This window comes from Octodon degus, unplaced genomic scaffold (genome assembly GCF_000260255.1).
Source record: "Octodon degus isolate 3935 unplaced genomic scaffold, OctDeg1.0 scaffold00195, whole genome shotgun sequence".
NCBI lineage: Eukaryota > Metazoa > Chordata > Mammalia > Rodentia > Octodontidae > Octodon > Octodon degus.
The window spans coordinates 1,777,039-1,800,495 of record NW_004524771.1 but is presented as its reverse complement, the minus strand read 5'-3'; the positions used below and the strand labels follow the sequence as shown (position 1 = coordinate 1,800,495).

The following is a 23,457-nucleotide window of genomic DNA, read 5'->3' as shown; positions in this document are numbered from 1 at the left end:
TCATACAGACATATTTCTTGTATTGTGTAGTCTACTGGCCTCTTGGCTCCATCATCTGTCCAGAATAGCACTGTAATCCTACCTCATCTTCATATCCCTTTGCAAACTTAATTCTTTTTTTTTTTTTTTTTTGGTGGAACCGGGGATTGAACTCGGGCCCTTGCGCTTGCCAGGGAAGTGTTTATTCTACTGAGCCATCTCCCCAGCCCCTCATTCATCTTTCAAGTGTTGAATTAGATGTTGTTTCCAAGGAAATGCTACCATCCCTAGTTCTAGATTAGCTATTTTGCTTTTGTATTTAGGTAACATTTTGTAGTTTTAATTCTTTGTGATGTAATTACATTGCCCATTTTCAGCTTCAGCACTGACATGTTTTAACTTGCGCATCTCATGATCTGACATTTAATACCTTCTTAGGCTTTTGACATTTGGCCTGCTAAGTCCATGACTCTTGGTGTCTTGACATTTTCCTTGGTTTAGCAGTCAGTTTCTAGACATGGTTCTAAATAACCTACATCAAGTTTCTCTGCTTTGATACTATTGATATTTTGAGCGGAATAATTACATTATAGAGAACTGTCATTGTTGGCATCTTTGTAGGATGTGTAATTGCATTCTTGATGCCAGTTGCCCTTTCCTAGTTGTGACAACCAAAAATGTCTACACACATTCTCAAGTGTCCCCTGGGAACAGTCACCCACAGGTGAGATCTACAAATCTAGAAGGAAAATTCTTTGAGCCAGGTTCTATGCTTACGGGAATGTTCATAACCCTACCTCAGGACACTTCAGTCTTTCTTGAATGTATTGAATTAATGAATAAGGTGGGGGTGGGGTGAGGGTGCTGAGTAAGGAAAGGAATGGATGGAGAGGTAAATAGAGACTCTGGCTTGGGTCGTTTATGTTATGGCAAGTGATTTTGAGGGGATTGAAGTTCCACACAGTCAGCTCAGTCTATTCTCCCCCACTAAGTGGCTACTCCTTTTGCTTGCTGGGTCATGCTTCAATGAATTCTTTCCTCTCTAAGAGATATAAGCCACAGAATCTCCTGATTTGCTGGGAAGCTGCCTTAGAATCAACCAGGAAGCATTTGTTAAAGCACTGTACAAGTAATGTTAAATAGCAGTCTTCCCAATCTTATGATTTGTTTCTATATATAGTTGATATTTCTCTTCCCTGAGATTAAACTCTGGAAGAAAGGGCATTGTTTTGTTTATTCACGTTTTCCTAGCTGCTGGCTCAGTAACTGGTCCATGGTAGGCATTCAATATACTAATTTATATAAAATGGTTCTTCCAGGGCCTGTATTCCTGTGAAGTAGGCAGTTCCAGTGACAATGCCAAGTTCTATACAAAGAGGCAAAGACTTAAGGGCAGAAATGTGAGGATTAGTTGGACTAGCAGCATCTGGGATGACTAAGAAAGGTTTCAAAGTGCAGAAGACTGAACAAGAGAAAAGAAGCATTGTTAATAAGCTTAATATTAGATGACAACCATTTTGGTAAATTTCAGCCTCCTCCCCACCGTTTACCCCCTAGTACTAGGGATTGAATCCAAAAACTTGACACAGAGGTACACACATCCTTTTCCCCAACTTTTTTTTTTTTTTCCTCTGAGACAGCAGTTCACTAAGGCACTAAGTTGCCCAAGCTAGACTTGAATTTGTGATCCTCTTGCCTCAGCTTCCCAAAGTGCGTGGATTACAGATATTACAATTACTATAGGCTCTTTCTTTGAAATGCAGTTTACTTCATACTTTGAAATACTTTTCCTTCTGTGGAACAACCATTGTCTCGAAGTTGCTATTTATACCTTTGTACATGTAGAAGTATATATAAGAATATAGCTTATGATCTTGAACTTTGTATGGTACAGTATCATACTGTATATATTTCTGTGACTTGATTTATTAACACTTTTTGTAAGATGTATCCATGTAGATCTGCAGCAATAACACCATTTTTGTTATATAGTGTCCTAGGGTTGTACTACGGTTTATTCTTTCTTCTGTCCTGGAAGTTTTGGTTTTGTGCTTTGCAATTAGACATTATCATGAACATTATAGTATGTATCTTCTTATGAATGTTTGCTAGCTTGTTCAGGGATAGTTTATGTATATACATTTATGTGTAGAGACCCCTTTCCAGTCCTTGCTGAAGCCCAGGAAGTTTATATTTGTAATCCCATGAAAAGTTTTTGGAATTCTAGTGAGTTAATTTGAGTTTGCCACTTCCAATGTAACTCATAGAAAGAATAAAGACACTAAGGCATATTTGTAGTTATGGGGAGAGAAGGGATCCTAAGTCCAGCCATTATAACAGATATCTGGAACAAAGACTTCCACAAAAGAGCAAACCCAGCTTTTATTCACTCATGAAGAAAGGAGTGCCTTGAGGATGAGTGACTGCGAGAGTGGTGCAAAGCATGTTGAGTGCTGTGAGCTGGGTTAGGTAGGAGCCCTGAAATCACCTCTACAGTATGCCGAGAGAAGGGTATGCAGAAAGATTAATTGCATAACACAATTGAGACAGTATCTAATGTTTTCGAGTTGGGCTTCAGGTCTCATGTGTAATCTTTCAAGCCCTAGGAAGTCAAAGCTGCTTTTTCAAGGCTCAATCCCTGCTGACAGCGTGGAGCATTGGCTCTCCATTCCATCTCTGCTGACTCACACAAGGGAACAGAGGCTGGAGGTCCAGGGAAACATTCCTGCTGTCTTCAAAAAGACTACCACCAGCACCTCAGCTGGACCAGTATCCATTGCTTAAGGCCAATTGAAGAGATAATGAAAAGTCCTAGCCAGCTCTGTATATATCAATATGCAGAAATAGGGTCAACCTTAGCCAAAATGAAGGCAGTGCTCCTCTTTCAAGGAGAGTTGCTCAGGGTGTCGTATGTATGTATGTATGTATGTATGTAGTGTTGGGGATCAGACTTGGGGTCTTGTTGTGCTAAGAAAAGTGTTCTACCATTGAGATGTACTCCTAGCCCTTCCAGGGTTTTATCTAGAGATAAAATTGCTGATGTGTAAGGTATGTATATATATTGCCAACTAGGTGTTATCATATTATTCTCAATAGTAGTTGTTGAAATTTCAGTCCCTAAAAGCATTGTCTGAGAATTCCTGTGCTTTATATTCTTGCCAAATCTTCATGTTGTAAAACTCAAATTTTTGCCAATTTGAAATGATGCATTTGACATCTAGTGTATTTGAAACATAATTCCTTATATTTATTTGGTTGTTTAATTTTTTATTTGTGAATTTTTAAATCTTTTTATTGTTTTAGTTGGATTTTATTTTATGTTTAGACATTTATTCCAGATTAGTATTTTGTTGATATTTTTGCACTGCAAATTTTCCCATATTTTAAATATGTTCCCCATGTGGCTTATCATTCTTTATGGTGTGCTTTGCTATGCAGCCTTTTTACCTTTTTTTTTTCCTTCAGGACAGGGTCTTGCTATGTGGTTCTTGGTGGCCTTGAACTCTCTATGTAGCCCAGGATGCCCCATTCACAGCGATCCTCTTGCCTCAACCTCCCAAGTGCTGGCATCATAGATATATGCTACCATGCCCAGCTTTTACATTTTAATCATCATGTTTATTGATCTCTTCCTTTATGATGGATACTTTTTCCATAGTTAATACTACACTCAAGGAATTTAGGGTTATAGAGAGTGAATGATTATAATTAGAAATTGGGTTCTGAGGATAAAATAGTGAATACTTGCTTTAGGAACAAAGCTGGACCTGATACAGTACTATAAAGGTCTTTGAGGACAACTTTAGAGGTATGGTTTAAATCTGCCCGTGAGACCCAGTGGGTCTCTGGATGCTCCTGGGTGGCACTGTGATCTTTTGTCAGTAGTCAATAATATTTTTAGAGGGGACTATGAGTCCCCTCAAAGATGTTATTTGGGTGTTCCTCACAAACTTGTGTTCTCAAGATTTTTCACTTAATGCCTTTTAAATGGTTACCTAAAACTTCACCAGATGTCCGAAACTTCTGTTACATCAAAAGGCCTTTAAAACTGGTTATTTTGAACATTCTTTGCTTTAGTGTTCATAGTTTTCATTTAAAAACTGATTCTTAGCATTGCCATTTTCTTTTTCAGTTCATGTGGCTTTTTTTTTTAAGCTTTAGACTTTTTTCTATACAGAATTGAACGAGAAAAAATGAGTGCTATTTTTAAATGTCATTATTCTTTTGAAGAAAAGCTGCAATTTAAAATGTTTGTCTAAACTGCAAGGGGCTTCTATCAAGTGTTCCTGCTTCTAAAAGAATGAGTAACATGACCTTTTTAAATTTCAGAGAACAAGAGCGATGTCACGATGCTCCAAATGTATGTGTTGTATTTTTTTTTTAATTTAATAACATTTGAACTCTCATTAAGTGAACTGAGTAAGAACCAAAAAACTTAAGAGAAGACTAGCTAGTGTATGGGTTTTTAAGGCCTTATGAAACTTCTGGTGCTTCTGTAGTGTTTGTGAAAGAAGTACTAAAAGAGATAAAGAACGAAGAAAAAAAATTTTTTTTTCAGCTTGAAAGTATTCTCTTCATCATTACAAAAATTTTACACAATTCTCAAGGGTACAGATTAACATTAATGCAAAAGTGTTCTGTACTGGTGAAAATACTCTATGCTAACTGGTAGCCACTAACCACATGTGGCCAACTTTGGAGCACGTGAAATGTGCCATTGAACTTTATTTTTATAATAAAAAAAAGGTAAAACAGAATTTCATAACAAGTTGATAGGAGAATGACAGTTGTTAATACAATGCTTATTATTATCTTTAAAGTAGTTACTCAGGGCTGAGGGGATGGCTCAGTAGAATAAGTGCTTCCCTGGCAAGTGCAAGGGCCAGAGTTCAATCCCTGGTTCCGCAAAAAAAAAAAAAAAAACCCTCACAGTAAAAGATATGGATATAAAAATTCTCCAGTCAATATTGGCACAAGCCTATTCTATGAACAAGAGACACTACTAATATAACTAACTTGCATTTTTTCCCTCCCTTTTCCCTTTCTTCTTTTCCCCTAACTTCCATCCTAGAGAACTTTTAATTTTATTTAATTTTAACCAATTTATACTTAGATACATGTGGCAAGTAGTTACAGTATAAGACATCCCAGGATATCCAGTTTGGTGTGGATATCTGTCAGTCTTATGTCTGTCTCTGCCAGCTCCCAGTCCATTTGCCCTCTGTCTCTTGCCCCATCTGTTTTTCTCACCTTTCTGGGTTATTTTATTTTGTTGGCTTTCAGCCTGCTGTTTGCACATTCTCCCTGCCTACCCTCAACTACCAGCCTACCTCCATTTTTCTTGCCTGTCCCATTCTTTCTTTCTTTTTCCTGTGTTATATATGCAGATATTGGGGGCTAGTGATTTGGCTCAGTGGTAGAATGCTTGCCTAGCAAGCTGGAAGCCCTGGGTTTGGTCCTTGTCACCAAAAATAAAAAATAAACCTCCTCTAAACAATTAAAAAAAAAAAAGATAAAATTTTAAAAAGACCAAAAACCAACAAGGCGCCTGCACATGCAACCTTTAAGGGTGGGGTGAGATAGCTCAGCGGTTTAAGTGCCTGCCTGGTAAGCACAAGGTCCTGAGTTCAATCCCTGGTACCACCAAAAAAAAAAAAAAAAAAGTACCTTGTATACATATAGTACATTCTGTTCAGTAACAAAGTTTTTCTACTTAACTGTATAGCCTGGGCATTTTCCTTTTTCTTTTTTTTTTTTTTTTTTTTTTTTTTTTTTATTTTGTGTGTGTGTGGCCCGCTCAGCCCACCAGAGGGTGGGGTTGGCTGGCATGTGGTGCTGGGGGATTGAACCGCGGTCCCTGTGCTTTGCTTGGCTTAGTTTGTTCTAAGTAGGTGCTTTAGACCACTGAGCCATCTCACCAGCCCCATTTTCCTTTTTCAATACAGGTATCAATATCATTTTTGTCAAGTGTAGCATAATTTCAGTAGAGTGAATATACCAATATTTATTTAACTTGCTGATGTACCATAGGTTGTTTTCAGAGTAAATTGTTTTCAGTTTTCCTGTTAATATTTTTCCAGCCATTGTACTTTTTCCTTTCATATTTTTTCTATGTGTTTATTGAGTACCTTGTGTGTGTATATACTGACTTGGATTATTCAAAAGTGTGGGGGAGGGGGAGATAACTTGGCACTCTAAGTGCCTGCCTGGCCAAGCACAGAGACCTGAGTTCAATCCCTGGTACCACGCTGGTCTCCAAAACTGGACATGGTGGCATATGTCTGCAATCTCAGTGCTGGGGAAGCTGAGACATGAGGATCCTTATGAGTCTGAGCTGTGTAGCGAGACCCTGTACCAAATAAATAAATAAATAAATAAATAAATAAATAAATAAATGAAAGATTAAAAAAAATAAGTGTGGAAACTGACTTTTCCTATGTACTTTGGTATTTACTGGGATTTCTTGAGAGCTTTAAATAAAGACCTTAAAAAAATAACCTTACTAGAAACTTTGCCTGCAGTCTAAAGGATTGCATTAAGGTTGACAATCTTTTTGTTAGTGCTGTGACATGGTTCTGACTAGTTGCTGTCTGCTGTACAAAACAGAAACTAGAATGATACATTAACATGAATGTTTACCCACTTCAGTCTGTGTAAGAGAGATGGACTAGGTGCAGTGGCCTCTCTCCTTGTGAGGTTAATTGTGGATATAGTGCAGCACCAGGTACACATGCTGCCCAGCCTCTCTGGAAAGCCATCTTTGTTTCATGGTCCAGGTTCCACTGGGAATAAGTACCTGGGCTCCGTATTTCACTTAGATTTGAGAGAAAGTTGTTCTTATCCCAGTGGATAAGTGGAAATCTTGCTTAACAAAGAGAATAGTGATGCCAGGTCAGAGGGACATCCAGAAAAGAAAACCTCAGCTATAGCAGTGAGAGAGAGTAAGCAGAATTTTTCTCTAGCCAACGCCTCAGTTTTGTTCAGTTGAAATCACTCAGAAACTTTCTAAAAATATTCTGTCGTCACTTAACTGATAAAAGCCCTCAAAGCTCTTTTGTTTTTGGAGTAACTCATTTAATGAAATTCTCTGCAGTGGGTGCTTTTCCTCTTTGCAAGTGGGTTCTTACCTGCTAAGTCTTTTGGAAGGTTCATAATATAATCATTTCCAAGTGATGTTCCAAGCAGTGAGTAAAGATTTTAATCTTTATCTGAAAAGATTTTTCTTATGATAGTGAAGTATTTGAAGTATTTGTAGGAAATAATTAAAATAATGCTACTTGGAAAAGAAAGGATTTGCGAACTGTAAAAATCTGAACCCTGTAGACCTTCATTAATCATTTCTTTTTTAAATTTTTTAAAAAATTTGCAATCAGATTTTATTCGTACAATTTAGGTATGTATAATGATCACATTTATCAAAGAGAATTTGTTATGACTTGTTTTTTTCCCCATTCCTCTACCCTCCCTTCAACCCTTTCTCCCCTTTCCCATTTACAATAGTTTTGTTTCCATTTTTTCCTTATCTCTTTTTTTAGAAAAACTTTTCTTTGCATTGAATAGAAAAACCCCACATGTTAGCCATACATGGGTTCATGGACATTTGGGCTGTTTCCAAGATTTGGCTATTACGCACTGTATTGCTATAAACAAGAATGCGCATATATCACTTTGGTATGATGCTTTTAATTCTTTTGGGAAGACACCACGAAGGGAAATAGCTGGGTTGAATGGAATTTCTAGTTCTAGTTTTTTGAGGAATCTTCACACTGATTTCCACAATGGTTGTACCAGTCTACACTCACAGTGGGGAAGGGTTTCTTTTACCCATAGCCCCTCCAGCATTTGTTATTTGTTGATTTTTTTTTTTTTTATATAATAGTCATTCTTTCTGGGGTGAGATGGAATCTTAGATCTCTTTTAATTTGTATTTTGCAAATGACCAGTGATATTGAACATTTTGTCATGTATTTATTTGCCACTTGTATTTCTCATTTAAGAAGTATCTATTGATTTCAGATGCCCAATTTTGGAGTGGGTCTTTAAATAGGGAGGATTCGATTATTTTTTAGTTTTGTGAGTACTCTACATAGCAATCCTTTGTCTGAGGAACAGCTGCCAAAAATGTTTTCCCAGACTATGGGTTGTTTCTCTACTCTAATGGTGGTTTTTCTTGCTATACAAAAGCTATTTAATGAGATCCCAATTGTTGATTCTTTGTGATATGTCTTCAAAAATTCTACCTATTCTATCTTGCAGCAGACTTAGTGTTTCTGTTTTATATTTAGAACTTTGATCTATTTTTTATGTTAGTTTAATGCATGGTGAAAGATAGGGGCCTAATTTTAATCTTTGGCATGTAGAATTCCAGTTTTTCTAGCACCATTATTAAATCTTTGGCATGTAGAATTCCAGTTTTTCTAGCACCGTTATTAAATAGGCTATCTTTCTTCTAGCAAATGTTTTTGGGAACTTTATCAAACATAAGATGGATGAGTATGTCTCAAGTTTTTGGTTTTTTTGTTTTGTTTTGTTTTTGCCTCTTTTAATGTGTTCCATTGATCCTCTGGTCTGGTGTTTTGCCAGTGCCATACTGTTTTTAATCACAGTAGCTTTATAGTATAATTGTAAGTCTGAGATTGTGTTGTCCCTGTTTTGCATTTGTTGCCCAGAATTATTTTGCTATTCTAGGTCACTTCTGGTTCCACATGAATTTTAGGATTGTTTTCTCTAATTCTGTGAGACAAGCTGTTGGAATTTTGATTGGAATTGCATTAAATCTGTATAACAGTTTTGGAAGCATGGTGGTTTTCACTATATTGGTTCTTCCTACCTAAGAGCAAGAGATACCTTTCTGTTTTCTGATACCGTCTTGGATCTCCTTTTTCACACTACTGTATTTTTTGGTGTAGAGGTCTTTTACTTTGTCAGATTAATTCCTAGGTATTTACTTATTAGATGTCTCTATGAAAGGTGTTTCCCGGGGCTGGAGAGATGGCTCAGTGGTCTAAAGCACCTACTTGGAACAAGCTTGGCAAAGCACAGGGACCGCGGTTCGATCCTCCAGCACCACATGCCAGCCAGCCGCGCCCCCTGGTGGGCTGAGCTGGCCACACACACACACACACACACAATAAATGTTAAAAAAAAAAAAAAAAAAGAAAGGTGCTTCCCTAATTTGTCTCTCAGAGAGTTTGTTATTTGTGTAGAGGAAGGCTATTGATTTTGATTTTTGGCTTTGTATCTAGCTATGCTTCTGAATTTGGTTATTAAATGTAGAAGTCTGTTGGTGGAATTTTTGGGATCTTCTGTGTAGAATATCATGTCATCTGTGAATAATGATAATTTCATTTATTCTTTTCCAGTCATTACTCCTTTTTATTTCTCTCTCTTGTCTAATTGCTCTGGCTAATATTTCCAGAACTATATTGAATAGGAATGGGGACAATGCACATCTTTGTCTTCTTCTTTATATTAGAGTGAAAGCTTTCAGTTTTTGCTCATTTAGTATGATGTTGACTGTTGGTTTATCTTAGACAGGTTTTATCAGATTGAGATAAAGACCATTTATTCCAGTTTTCTTTTTTCTTTTTTTTTTTTTTTTTTTTTTTTTGCGGGACCGGGGATTGAACTCAGGACCCTGCGCTTGCCAGGCAAGTGCTTATTCTACTGAGCTATCTCCCCGGCCCCTATTCCAGTTTTCTGTAGGATTTTTATCATGAGTGAGTATTGAACTTTGTTAAATGCTTTTTCTAGTCTATTGAGATGATCATGTGAGTTTTTTCCTCTGCTCTGTTAATATGGTGTGTTACATTTATTGACTTGCATATATTGAATCATCCTGTACCCTGCATCCCTGGGATGAATCCAACTTAGTCAAGACATATAATCTTTTTTTTGGTTATCAGGAATTAAAATCAGGACCTTGTACTTTCCAGGCACATACCAAGCCACTGAGCTGTACCTCCGCCCCCCAGCCCATGGTATGTAATCTTTTTGATGATTTGCTGCCTCTCTTTGCCAGTATCTTGTTGATGATTTATATCTATGTTCATTAGGGAGATTGGCCTATAATTCTGTTTTTTTATTGTATCCTTCTCTGGTTTATCAGGGTAATGGCTTGTTTCCAGGAATGACTTTAGCAGTATTGCTTCCTTTCTGATTTTATTAAATAGTTCAAGAAGTAGCAGCATTAGGTTTTTTCTAAAGTCTTGAAGTATTCAGCAGCATATCTATCAGGGCCTGGAATTTTCGTTCTTTGGTAGGTTTTTAATTTTTCAGTTCCATTAATGGATACTGCTTTCTTTAGAAGTTTTGTGTCTTGATTCAGCTTTTGTAATTCTTATGTATGTAGGTAGGAATCTATTTCTTCTGTGTTTTGTGTCTTATCAGAATACAGGTTCTTGAAGTAGGTGTTACTGATTCCTGGATTTCTGCCAGAGCTGCTGTGATTTCATCCTATTCATTCCTAATTGTGTGGATTTGAATCTTTTCTTTCCTTTTTTTTTTTTTTTTAATAAGGTTGGTTAAGGGTTTATCAAGTTCATTTAATCTCAATGGAACACTCTGATTCTCTGATACTTTATACTGTTTTCTTAGTCTCCCTGGCATTAATTTCTGCTCTGATCTCTAATTTCATCCATTATTTGAGCATTGTCCTTGACTTGCTCTTCTTTTTCTAGAAGCTTGAAGTTATGCTCACTCTATTTTCTGATATGGGAATTCCCTGCTATAAATTTCCCATGTAGGACTCCCTTCATTGTGTTCCATAAATTCTGGTGTGTTGTATTGACATTATTGTTTAATTGTAGAAACTAATTTCTTATTTAATTTCATCTGTGGTCATTGATTGTTCAAGAGGGTATTATTTAATATCCAGGTATTTATGAAGTTCTTATGGTTTCTTTTGCCATTTATTTCCAATTTCATTGCACTATTGTCTGATATTTTTGGTTCCTTTGAATTTACTTGTACGTGTTCCATGAGCTAGTATGTGGTGTATTTTGGAGACCATCCCATGTGCAGCTGAGAATAATGTGTGTTCTGACGATGTGGAGTGGAACACTGTAGACATTCACTAAGTCCATTTGATCAAAGGTTTGGTTCAGTTCTGATATTTCATTGTTGATTTTTTTTTTCTAGTTGATCTACTTGTGACAGTGGGGTATTAAGGTCCTCCAATACAAGAGTATTAGTGCTTATTTGATATTTCATGTCTGTTAATATTTGTTTTATATAGTTGGATGTGCTGATATTCGTTTCATATATGTTTGATTGTTCTCTCATTGATTGTTCCCTTAATAAGGAAATATCAACCTTCTTTGTCTCTCTTAATCAGTTTTGTCTTGAAATCTACTGTCTGCAAATAGAATAACCACTCCTGTTTTCTTAAAGGTTTCTGTCACATGGAGTATTGTTTTCCATCCTTTGACTTTGTGACTTTCTTTTTTAGCTAAATGTGTTCTTGTATGTAGCGTATTGTTGGATCTTACTTCTTGATCCATTTTGCTACTCTGTTTCTTTTGACTGGTGAATTGAGACCTTTAACACTGATGGTTCTACCTAATATGTATTGACCTAATGCTTTTTGTGTTATTTTCCTGTTTTTAACTCCCCCTACCTGTTTAATTCCTTGCCTTGCCTAGTAGATTCATTCTGTTGGGATTCATGGAGTTGTATTTGTTATCTTGTTGTAGAATGACCTTCAGAACATTGTGGAGTACTAGTTTGAATTTCATGGATTTTCTCAGGAGTTCTTTTCATGGAAGTATCTTTTCCGTCAATTTTGAAAGATAGTATACATCCATCTGGCTTAAAGCTATTTTCATTTAGGGCTTGAAACACTTTACTCCAAGGTGATCTTGACTTGAGGATTTGTGTTGAGAAGTAAGTTGTGATTCTGATGGGCTTTCCTTTATAAGTGATTTGTTTCTGTCCTCTAACAGCTTTTAAATTCTGCTTTTCTGTTGGATTTCTGGAATCACAACTGTTACATGCCTTGGTGTAGTTTGTTTGTTTTTGTTTTTTATCATGGCTAGTTGGAGTTCTATTTGCCTCACTTAGCTATATGTCAAATTGTTTTTCCTTATCAGGGAGGTTTTCAGCCATTAGTTTTTGAACAGTTTTATATATATATATATATATATATATATATAATATGTGCTATCTCCTGCCTTTTCATTGACTTCACTCATTCCTGTGGTATTTTTCTTTGTATTATTTAGCACCTGTTGGATTGATGTCTCATGGTCCCTTGTTACTTTTAAGAAATCTTTCTTTTCATGACCTCCAACTGCAAGCCTATCTTCTGTATCTGAGGTTCTGTCCTCACATTGGTTTATTCTGTAGTATATACTTTCAATGGAATTTTTAATCTCCTGTATATCTGCTTGAATCTGCTTTATGGATTCCATTTCTTTCCTGTATTGGGCATTTTTGGTTTCCATTGTTTTACTAAGCTTCTCTCTCTCTCTCTCTCTCTCTCTCTCTCTCTCTCTCTCTCTCTGTCTCTGTCTCTCTGTCTCTCTGTCTCTCTGTCTCTCTGTCTCTCTCTCTCAAATTTGTATCAGCTCTGGAGTCACTAAGCATGTTTTACATCTTGGTCACCCTCTGCAGTTATCTGAGAAATTATTATTATTATTTTTTTCCTGGAACCAGGGATTGAACTCGGACCCTTGCACTTGCCAGGGAAGTGCTTATTCCACTGAGCTATCTCCCCAGCCCTGAGAAATTAATTCTGATTTGACTTTTTTCTAGAGCCTTGTTCATTTGCTTTTGGGTGGCGTTTGCATGGTCCCACCTCATTGCTTTTGGTTCACTGGAAATATGGGGTTTTATCTTGTGTCCACCCCCCCCCCCCCTTTTTTTCTTCTTTGTTTAATTTAGTTCCTGGGTTGGTGCTTGTAAGTTGATTGTTGTGAGTAGCTTTATGGCTGCTATTTAGATCCCTTAAGAAATGACCACTTCTCAGAGATGTCTTCCAGGTGTAGTTGGCTTTTGGGTTTTGAGTCTGTTTCAAGATCCTTCCTCTTCATTTTATTGGGGATGAGAAGTGGCTGCCTACTTGACCCAAGCCCTAAGTCTTTAACACTGTCCCACAATATTTTCTGTGATCCTTAAACAATCTCAGTCTTGTTATACCAGAAAGAACAGCTTAGTAGAACAGTGATGACACTTTGGCTAATGTGGTACAATCAGCAATAACAACAACATCAAATGTACCTTAGATAATGACAAAGTATGGGAACTATATTTTTAACAGCTTACCTCTATGAAGTAGATTTGTGGTTATGTAACAACATGTAAACCCATCCAGAAAATTATATTCAGTAAATAAACCCTCATTGAGGCCATTTGCTGTCAGGTGAAAGGAGTGAATGTGAAAAAATGTAGAAAATAAATCAGAAGAGATTAACAGTGAGCCTGGAGGACAAAGAAGATTATGTAAAATGAAAAATTGTTACAGAAGGCAGGAAGAGAGACAAAATTCAAGGAAGAACAGAGCAGAGCAGCAACAACAAAAGAACTAAAAACCCATGTTCATACTCATATAGAAACAAGATCAAGAAAAAAGAAAACTAAACCAAGAAATGAAAGAAAGCAAGAAAAAAAATTTCTACTTTAAGAAGTATCCGCCCTGTCTCAGATAGATGATGTGGGCAGACAGCATCCAGAATCAAGTTGATTAAATCCAGTAAACCGCCTTATCTTTCCAGTAGAATAGTGAGTGATCCTAGCAAACCTTGCACTTCCGTTGCACGGGAAGTTCAGATTGGTTTCTGGATGTGAAGCTGGAACTGGATTTGTTCAGCCTATAACACTCCCTATGCCTCCTGCCAACTTGAATTTGGCTCCCTGATCTCTTGTCCAGTTGAACTTGGGATCTCACCCTGATATTGGGGTCCATTAAATGAAGTCTCACCCTGACATTGGGATCCATTAAATAAAGCCAGCAGTTCCTCTTAGTTCCAAGCTCATTTGTCCCCGCTCTATGAAGGCTCTGACAATCACCATTTCTTGAGAGACATCTGAACCTGAATAACTCCCAAGCCACTACATTCCACTGTGTCCATTGCTCTGTTCCACTGGTGCATTTCTCCATGGAGACCTCTGCAGTTGCCAGCAGTAAACATGCATCTTCAGGTAGCTTCCTCTCCCATGCAGTGAGTCTGGGCTCAAGGAGAAAACACTGCCTGATACTTCTTGTTCATTGATGCTTTTCTGTTTGCTTTTCTTCCTTGCTGTCCTTCAGTTCTCATTTCAAATCCTTTCTGAATCCACGGACCTACTTCCCTCCTTCTGTTCCTTACATTGTATTCCAGTATCTTGACACCAAATCTCAGAGAAGCTCTTTTTCTGCTGGTGACCATTCCACCCTCTTCCCCAAAGTCCTTGGGCAGAGTTAAGAGTTTGAGAAAATGTCTCACTGTGTAGTTCAGGCTGATGTTGGACTTACTATGTATCCCAGGTTGGCTTTGAACTTGTGGCAATCCTCCTGCCTCAGTCTGCTGAGTCCTGGGATTATAGGTATGTGTCATCACACCTGGCACATTTAGGCATTTATTCAGACAGTTAAGCATAGAGTTGGCATATGACTCAGTAATTCCATTCCTGTGTGTATCCCAAGGAAATGCAGTTGTTCAAATTAAAAAGACTTTGGTTTTGGCCACTTAGAGAACAATTAACATTTTAAAATTGTGTATGTCTTCTATTGTAAGTTAAAGCCACATATATTTAAATAACTTTTATTTATAAATGGATCATTATAAGTATTTGAAAATATTATTTAAGTATTTATAGTTTTAGTAAAAATGCATCATTTTGGAAAGTAAGTATATAATTTGCTCTATGTTGTCTTCATTTTAAGCTTAAGCATTCAGTAAAAAAGTTAAAAAATTAATCATGTTGGCATTCTTAGAGCAGTAACAGCCATTTCTAGAACTTTTTCTATGTACAGTGTATTATCAGTATTTGGTATATTCATAATACATTCTTGACACATTCTTTTTTTATGAGCAGAATATATTTATTGAGGGAAAGAAAGCTGTCCGAGAGAGGAACAGGAGGGAGGTCCAAACAGGTTGTTCCTCGTCTTGACATATTCTTGATAGCTATGTGTAAATCCCAACTAGTACACATTAGGGCACTACCTAGAAATTGTTAATTTGAAGAAAAAAAGCAAAATTGTTTATTTGAAGGAATTTTTAGCCTAGTTTTAAAAAGATGTCCTGCTTATATTACAGTAATAAGTCTGTCATATATTTCACATTCTTCACATCTGAAATATAATCTACCTACAGTTTAAGCATTTTGATAAAGTGAAACAGTAGGAAAGTGTTTTCTTTATTACAAGCTCTTGTTTTAGCACTGATGCATTGTAGTCACCTGTTTGACAATGTCTTGACCTCCTTGAAAATGAAGAGCTGTGATAGATTCATCATTGAAACCCTGGAGCTCAGCCACAGTATCTCATAGTGTATACATTAAAAAAAGAATACAAATGGGTATTTTCACAACTTTATCTCACAGTTCCCTGCCAACTTCTCTCCCCATTCATTGCTCCAACTTATTTCCATTTTGATGTGTCAGTGCATCAATTACGGGAGTAATAGGAGCCGTGGAGTTGAGAATATGGCTTTGATGCTAGTGTCTCAGTGTCTGAGCCTTGGTTTTCTCATCTATAAAATAGGAATAGTAAAAAAAAAACGAGGCTTCAACATGAGGGGCGCCTGAAGCAAAGATTATTGAAAACCAAGGGCTGGGGAGATGGCTCAGTAGAATAAGCACAAGGGCCTGAGTTCAATTCCTGGTTCCACAAAAAAAGAAAAAAAAAAAAAATGAAAATAGGAATAGTGATTCCATGGGGAGGTCATGAGGGAACAATTAGAAAAAGCTGTCTCTACACTGAACTTAATGTAAGCTGAGTAGAAATACAGTAGTTTTCCAATTTTGTTTTTTAGTTGTCTTTTCATTTTTTAAATTAGGAAAATAGTGCCCTGTGAAGTTAAAACAGTTTTTCTGAAGTCAGATAGGTCTCCAGCCATATCTTGTTTTCAGAACTCCTGCCTCGATGATCTGTACTATGTCATAGTACACTCTGATACTACCACCTGGCCATCCGAACTACCCAAATCTCAAAGTCTTATCCACTCTCAGTTCTTTAATCCCCTTTACTTTCAGGTGGATTTGTCATCAAATTTTCCTTTTTAAATAATGTAGGAATTTATTCTCTTTTCTGCATTTTCCATCTTAGCTCCTAGCATCATTTCATTGTTAGTCTTAATTAGTAATTGGTCTCTGTCAGAATTATCTTTTAAAAATGCATGCTTCTGGATTATTGTTATTTTATTTACCACTCCAATCTTCTACCATTCCCAGTTATTCTATTATTATTATTATTTTTATTTTTTTTCAGAACCAGGAATTGAACTGAGGCCCTTGCACTTGCCAGGGAAGCGCTTATTCCACTGAACCATCTCCCTGGCCCCCATTCCCAGTTATTCTTTCCACATAGATCCATTGCACTTTTTGCTGTTTCTTGATCTCCGTGCTTCTTTCTGCACTGATGAGAAAAACCCACCTAGCAAACCCATACTGATCCTTATAGACTTTCCTAATTTGGGGCAAACCCCTGCTCATCCTTATAGACTCTTATAATTTATTAGGCAACTAGACATTTGATTAAATTGCTGTAGCACTTTCCATCAATTAATGTTCCACTACTTTCCACATATACTGTAGTAATTGGCTTCTCACTTTTCTTCCCACTCTTTGGAGTTATTCTCTTAAGGGTTTTTATTAGCTATACATTGGTCTGTGCCAGACCAACTATAGTAGAATCTCTGGGTATCCTACCCAGTGCTCTACCCATCAAAAATTTTTTTTTTTTAAATAACCTGAAGTGATTATCATGTTGTGAGGAGAGTTGAAAAGTACTTGTACTATGCAGTAATTCTAAGATATCTTACAGCTAAAGTGTTCTGTTATTCTATGAATTTTTACTGACTTTTTAAGTATAAGAGAATTCAAGTAATAAAATTACAAGTTAACTTACAGAAAAATAGAATAAAAACAGTTTTCATGGTAAGAGTTTATAAAATTGTACATCCCAGTAGTACTCTTAGTGTAGAAACGGGAAGTTTTAAACTCTGATTATCAGATTCTATCTTAATTATTAAGACTGCACATAGATTGGATGAAGTATTGTTGTCTGTAATTATTTCTTCCCCACTTATAAGATATGGAGATTAATTTTATTCATATAAAAATGTAAATAGATTTGATAATAAATCATTGATGCCCTTAAATTTGTCTAGGAGAAAATAAAGAGGTAGCAATATACTATTTTTTTTAAAATTTTATTTATTTGTGTGTGTGTGTGTGTGGCCAGCTCAGCCCACCAGGGGACAGGGCTGGCTGGCGTGTGGTGCTGGGGGATTGAACCGCGGTCCCTGTGCTTTGCTAACCTTGTTCTAAGTAGGTGCCCCAGACCACTGAGCCATCTCACCAGCCCCCGCAATATACTATTAAGAAAGTATTTTTAGGGGCTGGTGAGATGGCTCAGTGGTCTAAAGAACCTACTTAGAACAAGCTTAGCAAAGCACGGGGACCGCAGTTCAATCCTCCAGCACCACATGCCAGCCAGCCCCGCCCCCTGGTGGGCTGAGCTGGCCACACACACACACACACACACACACACACATAAATAAAATTAAAAAAAAAAGAAAGGAAGTATTTTCATATGTAGTTGACATGATTTTTTTTTTTTTTTTTTTTTCCCCAGTATCGGGGATTGAACTCAGGGCCCTGTGCTTGCCAGGCAAGCCCTTATTCTACTGAGCCATCTCCCCAGGCCATGACTTTATTCTTATACTTAAATAAATTTTCAACTTTAATATCAGGTTTTAACAAGTTGTCACCAGGCATTTTCAAGGAAGAATAGATACTGTAAAATAACCCAAGGTAGATGTCATTAATTTACCCAATTCAATAAAGTTTTATTCCTCAAAAGTGCATTTGACCTAGTATTTTCTACTTGTTTGATCATAGGAGTAAATTGTAAATTCTCTTGTAGTGTAAGGAATTATTTTATGTATAATTACTTTCTCTTTGAATTTCTTCTTGCTAGTTTTCTGTTTTGCTTTATTTGTATTTAGGAATTTACTTTTTACTGGCTGTTAGCGAGGTGTTTTCCTAATATTTGTAAGTTAGGGGAGCTTTGAAGGGCAGGGGCAAAACCTTAATAGTTGCTTAAAACATTTTTTGTTGAGTATATTAGGATAATCTACCTGTCTACATCTGACATGTTAAACTTCTAAAGTTTATTATATCATTTGAGCACCTTTATTTTATTATTTTTTTAGTATGCAGCATTGATTATAAACAATATAATTTATGAGTATGACATGTAAATTAGTCATTAGAAGTAATAAGGTAAGGGGAATGAAAATTTGCTTTGGATTAACACTAAATTTACAAAAATGTTAGCAATGGTTAAAGAACCTTATTAACCCAATAACCCAATCTATTTTAAAATATGAAATTATAACTTGGTATTATCTAACCTCATTCAGAAGAAAAGGAATGAATGCATACATAAAAATGAAAGTGTAATGAATGCTTCTAAGGGTTCTTTCCATGTATATTTTTTCTGTCTCTGCAATAACATTAAACAAGGAAGTAGTTTGAGAACAAAAGTGATAGCCCACCAATATTGTGCTCTGCTTTTACTAGTGCTAGATGAATGTTTCATTTTGGAATGTACTTGTTTCCAAAATTTGTAAGACATGAGCTCTGTATTCATTCATTGTATCAGTTCTAGACAAAGTACTGTTTTTTCAATACCCATTTAAAATCGTGTGATTTACTTTACATTCGTAATTGTGACCCAGTGAAAGAATTTGTTTTGATGCCATTTCCTTAACATCTCAGTCAACAAGTGCTAGACTGAGTTTTGGGATTTTTTTTGGCAGAACTGGGGATTGAACTCAGGCCCTTGCACTTGCCAGGGATGGTTTATTCTACTGAGCCATTTCCCCGGGCCCCCTGAGTTTTGTTTTTTTTGTTTTTGTTTTTGTTTTTGTTTTAAATGTATTTGGTACAGGGTCTCACTATGTAGCTCAGTCTCGTAGTGATTCCTCTGTTTTCAGCCTCCCCAGCAGTGAGATTATAGGCATGCATCACCACACCTGGTCTGAGGGTATGTTTTTATTTTGATGTTGGATTTCACTTTGAAAAGAAAATCAGCAAGTAGTTAAGTAGACTTTAAGATGACACCTTGCAGAATTTCAGATACTTGTAATCCGTACTCCATCAAAAATATTCATGACTACTAAGTTAATATAAAAAAAAACTTAATCTTTTCCTTTTGCTACATTTCATAAAGATTTGCTTAGCTTATAATTTTCTTAATTTGGAGGAATGTGTGGGAGTTTAAGGTGAGTGTAATGTCAAGGCATAATAGGTTGAAGAAAATTCTTCAGTACTAAAAAGATAATACTGCAAGAAAATATTTTTAAAATTTTGCCTAAAGGATCTTCTGAATCATTAGCTATAATGTTCAGTTTGTACACGGTAATATTAGAAAGGTATTATGACATTTTTTCTTAGAAATAATTTGTATTAACAGATTTTATTTTGTAGGAATAATTTGAAATGAAAATTAAATATTAAACTATTACACATAGATATTAATAAAGAAAATATAAACATCTGAAAAAAGTAAAATTCCATAAAAAATAATTGGAGAATAACAATATCTAATATACTGTATAACATGATCTTAAAAGAATAGCCAAAATGCTTCTCAGAGTACAAATCATTGACAGAAGATTTTCTTTCACAAAGAAGCAGCAAAAGGGGGGCTGGAGAGATGGCTCAGTGGTCTAAGGCACCTACTTAGAACAAGCTTGGCAAAGCATCAGGGACCGCGGTTCAATCCCCCAGCACCACATGCCAGCCAGCCCCGCCCCCTGGTGGGCTGAGCTGGCCACACACACACACCCCTCTCTCTCTCTCTCTCTCTCTCTCTCTCAAATAAATAAAAATAAAAAAAAATAAAATTATAGAAGCAGCAAAGGATTAAACATTCTCCAGTAAACAGTAGAAACTAATAGTATGAATGAAACAAATGACCACTTATCTTAAAATATTCTTGAAATAATAGAATAGTGTTATTTGAATTTCCCTATTTCTTATTTATCTATCATTGTATATGTATACATCATTATACACACACACATATTTAAAGTTTCTGTGTGAGAGAAACCATGTGCTATTTAAGCTTGTGTATATGACTTGTTCCATTTAATCATTATGTTCTGAAATTACATCTAATTGCCTATGAATACCTCAAGTTTATCTCTCTTTACACCAAAATAGTATGCCATGTATGAAAACTGCATTTTCTTCATTCATCTGTTGGTGGATACACAGTACGTGCCATTTCCAAGATCTAGCTATTTTAAATTGTGCTGCTATAAGGATGGAGATGTATTTATCTCTGTAATATGATAGAAGTGAGTATAGCTGGATCAAATAGAATTTCTATTTGTAATTATTTGAGGAATCTTTATACTGATTTCCATAGTGGTTGTGATAGTTTACAATCACACTGTATTAGTTTATAATTAGTATAGAAGAGTTCCTTTACCCCCACATCCTTGCCATCATCTGTTATTATTTTTATTTTTTTGACTATAGCTATTCTTTTAGGGGGTAGGTAATATTTTTTTTTCAATTTTTTTTTTTTTTGTTCGTGGGCTTTTTTTGCAGAACCAGGGATTGAACTCAGGCCCTTGTGCTTGCCAGGGAAGTGCGGAAGGTAGTATCTTAATGTAATTTTAACTTACATTTCTGTAATGGCCAATGATGTTGAACATTTTTTTCATGAGTATAATGTTCATTTGTATTCTTTTCTGAGAAATGTGCATGCATTTTGGTTCTTTTTTTTTTTTTTTAATCTTTTGTTTTAGCAACCTAATGCTTACATTCCCTATAGGAGATTGATACCTGGCACATAATAGATTTCAATTCCCTTTTTATTTCCTTCCTTCATTTTTTTATTTTCAAGCATCAGATGTTGGTCTTCTGTTCACTGAATAACTGGCAAGATTTTTTTCCCATTCTGTAGTTTGTGCAGAAGATTTTTAATTTGATATGATCACATTTTTTGGTTCTTCATATTATTTTTTGTGCCATTTGGGTTCTGTTTAGAAAGTCCTTTCCTATGCATATATTTTGAAGAGTTGACCGTCAAGTCAGCTGTCTTCAAGCAGATTGTGTTTTAATATTCAGATGTTTGACAAATTTTTATTGTAGTTTAGTACAAGGTTAGATATAAGGATCTAGACCCAGTCTTCTACATGTGGATAGCCAGTTTTCCCAGTACTGTTTATTCAAGAGGATGTCTTTCTTCCAGTGTATGTCTTTGACCCTTTATCAGAGATCAGATAACTGAATGTGCCTGGAGTTGTTTCTTCCAGTGTTCTGTTCCAGTGATACATATGCTGTTCTTGGCTCAGTACCATGTTGTATTAAATACGGTAACTTTGTAATTGTGATGCCTCCTGCTTTTGCCATTCTGGGGCTCTTTTGGTTCCATATGAATTTTATACTGTTTTCTTTGGATCTGTGAGAAATGCTGTTGATATTTTCTCAGTGGTTACATTAAATCTGTATATTAGTTGTGGAAGTATAGCTACTTTGTACTGATTCTGCCTCCCTGGCAACAGAGACTATCTTTCCTTATTCTTTTCTTTTGTCTGTCTTTTTTTTTTTTTTTTTTTTGTGGTACCAGGGATCAAACTCAGGACCTTTCGTTTGCCAGACAGGTGCGTATGCCTCTGAGCTATCTACCTGGCTGTCTTTCCATTTTATAATGTCCCTTTCATTTCCTTTTTCAGTCTGATGTAATTTTCACTGTAGTTATCTTTCATTACCTTGATTACATTAATTCTAAGGTAATTTTTCTTGTTGCTATTGTAAGTACAATTATTTTCCTGATTTCTTTGTGAGTTCATTTTTAGTGTAGAGGAATAGTATTGAACTTTGTTTGTTTTGTATCTTACTACATTGCTAAGTTCGGTTATTTTATCCTTTGGTGGAATTATTTTAGGTCTTTTAAGTGGAGGATCCTGTCATCTGCACATGATGGTACTTTCCTATACATATGTCTTATATTTCTCTTGTTTACTTGCTCTGGTCAATGTTTCAATACTGTGTTGAACAGGAGCAGTGATAATGGCCATCCAGGAAGACTTTAAGTTTTCCCCCTTTAATATGATGTTAGCAGTAGGTTGGTCATAAATAAATTTTTTTATATTTATTTTTTATTGAGAAATAAATATGAATGAGACAGTTTCACAGCTGATTAATAAGACAGTTTTGATAGTCAATAAACTATACATTGTTATCCTCTTAGTGGTTATCCATAGTACAAGAAGCAGACAGGATATTCTGTCCAAACACTGTTAGTACACCTCTTTCTTCTCATTGAGTTAAGTGAAAGTAGCTTAAAGTAAATTTATCGTATTTTGTATATATAAATACAAAATGATCTTTCCTTTCTATCTTTTTTTTTTAATTTTAATTTTTTTTCCTGTCAGAGGTGAATATTCTATTGGCATCTAAATACTATAGGTGTTTGAATTCAACTAAACAATCTAACAGTGTCTAGCAGTCTATAATATTAGTGGGTTATCCTCAGAAGTTATTGACTTGAGCCTTTTACAACTCATTGTATTAATATGGCTTTACTTTATATACCTTGTTTTTATACTTTTCTGCTGGAGGTTAAGACCAAGATATAGCAAGACCTATATAACAAGAAATGTAACTTTTGTATCTGATAAGGTCGGCCAAGTACTCTCAGGTTTTATCCTGTAGCCCTATACTGCCTTTTGTACATCCTTTTGTCAGTGTCTGACGTGAGGATGAGTCACGGCCATTGCTTGACCAATTTGCTCTCTGTGAAAGCTTGAGAAAATGTTTTTTCTCTCCATGTGACACTCCCCAGGCCCACTTTAGATCATCGAACACATTTCTCTCTGGCTACATAATCTTCTTGATCAGAAAATTTCGAGCACAACTGAATTACATGATGTTACAGTACAGGTTCTCCTATGTCCCGAGTCTTCACTGACCTTGAAAGGCTAGGGCCAAAATGTTGGCTAACCATGCAGCCCTTCCTTTTCTCCAATTTTGATCTGCTAATTTAGGTTGTTAACCCTCCAGAAGAGAAGCTAATTATTAACCTGCAATATATGCAGTTTGGTTTACACTATCTGTCGAAATATCAAACATTTTGGCATATCCTGGAACAGGTATTTTCCATCAGATATTGATATGTTGAACTTTAAGACCTTACAGAATATGAAAGAAAAATAATTATATAAAAGAAATAAGCATTTATATATTTTTACAAAGAAATTTAGAAATTAATCATATACGGAATTGTAAGTCCTTATATTAGTGAGACAATAC

At 35.9% G+C, this 23,457-nt stretch overlaps 1 protein-coding gene across 6 annotated transcripts in view; it reads left to right on the top strand.

Moving 5' to 3' along the window:
- Positions 1–23,457, top strand: part of Mkl2 (MKL1/myocardin like 2) — a 235,419-nt gene that overhangs the window by 57,748 nt on the left and 154,214 nt on the right. Inside the window, exon 3 of one of the 6 annotated variants that reach the window (XM_023704378.1) lies at positions 4,309–4,339. The exons of the other annotated variants lie outside the window; for them this stretch is intronic. The gene's annotated coding sequence lies outside the window, so the exon portion shown is untranslated. The remainder of the gene's footprint in view (positions 1–4,308; positions 4,340–23,457) is intronic. 6 annotated transcript variants of the gene reach the window in all.